This window comes from Anneissia japonica, unplaced genomic scaffold (assembly GCF_011630105.1).
Source record: "Anneissia japonica isolate Jap-2015-1 unplaced genomic scaffold, ASM1163010v1 scaffold287738_len211916_cov219, whole genome shotgun sequence".
Taxonomy (NCBI): Eukaryota; Metazoa; Echinodermata; class Crinoidea; order Comatulida; family Comatulidae; genus Anneissia; species Anneissia japonica.
In genome coordinates, this window is record NW_022718514.1 from 211,519 (window position 1) to 211,759 (window position 241).

Consider the following 241-nt stretch of genomic DNA (forward strand, 5'->3'; position numbering starts at 1 on the left):
AATTTTTAACCTGGTCGTTTTTTCCAGATTCGGCCACATGGGCCTAATTGAGTATCATCCGATTTATCTTTTTTTGAGCTTAAAACTAGGCTTTAATTGGCATTTATCACCATGCAGAGGACCCTTGTCATCTGTAGGTGTCATGGAATACGACACAATTGGAAAATTGCGGGGTAAAAAAAATCGTCCAAAAAAAAGTATGAGCTATAGCTCATGGTTTTTACCAAAATTGGCCAATTTC